Source organism: Moschus berezovskii, chromosome 1 (genome assembly GCF_049115385.1).
Source record: "Moschus berezovskii isolate FMDL1 chromosome 1, NW_MosBer_1.0, whole genome shotgun sequence".
Taxonomy (NCBI): Eukaryota; Metazoa; Chordata; class Mammalia; order Artiodactyla; family Moschidae; genus Moschus; species Moschus berezovskii.
The window spans coordinates 148,267,090-148,267,964 of NC_142460.1; the positions used below are offsets into that span (position 1 = coordinate 148,267,090).

The 875-nt window shown below is 47.9% G+C and overlaps 1 non-coding gene across 1 annotated transcript; it reads left to right on the top strand.

Moving 5' to 3' along the window:
- The first annotated feature begins 550 nt into the window (after window positions 1-550).
- On the top strand, window positions 551-657 carry LOC129554036 (U6 spliceosomal RNA). Its single transcript, XR_008685553.2, has one exon. It is a non-coding gene; the product is annotated as a U6 spliceosomal RNA (small nuclear RNA).
- Window positions 658-875: the final 218 nt, after the last annotated feature.

Here is an 875-nt window from a genome sequence, read left to right on the forward strand (position 1 = left end):
GTATTTAAGGTCAAAGAACAATATTTGTGCTTTTTCTCATTCAAGATCTGCTCCTGAATCATTTCCCACAGATCAGGATCCCAGAGTCTCTCTTTTGTCTAGTCTACATGGGAGAGGAAAAAAACAATGGGCAGGAAGCAGAAAGATGCTACTCAGATAACACAAATTGCTGTGCTTTCTTTTCTAATCAGAAAGTGTAACTTATAAAAAAATAATAAGCTATTCATTTATTTTTGGCTGTGCAGGGTCTTTGTCGCTGCACAGGCATTTCTCTGATTGCAGCAAGCGAGGGCTGCTCTCTAGTTGTGGGGCACAGGCTTCTCACTGCAGCGGCTTCTCTTGTTGCAGAGCATGGGCTCGAGGCATGTGGGCTTCAGTAGTTGAGGCTCCCAGGCTCTAGAGCACAGGTCCAGTAGCTGTGGTGCAATGGCTTAGTTGCTCTGTGGCATGTGGGATCTTCCCAGACAAGGGATCGAACCCATGTTTCCTGCATTGTCAGGTGGATTCTTTACCACTGAGCCACCAGGCCAGCCCCATAAAGTGCAACTCTGTGCTTGCTTTGGTAGCACATCTACTAAAATTGGAATGATACAGAGAAGATTGGCATGGCCCCTGTGCAAGGATGACATGCACATTTGTGAAGGGGTTCGTATTTTTGAAATATGGTATCAGTTCAGTTCAGTCGCTCAGTCGTGTCCGACTCTCTGCGACCCCATGAATCACAGCACGCCAGGCCTCCTTGTCCATCACCAATTCCCGGAGTACACTCAAACTCATGTCCACAGAGTCGGTGATGCCATCCAACCATCTCATTCTCCGTCGTCCCCTTCTCCTCCCGCCCCCAACCTTTCCCAGCATCAGAGTCTTTTCCAGTG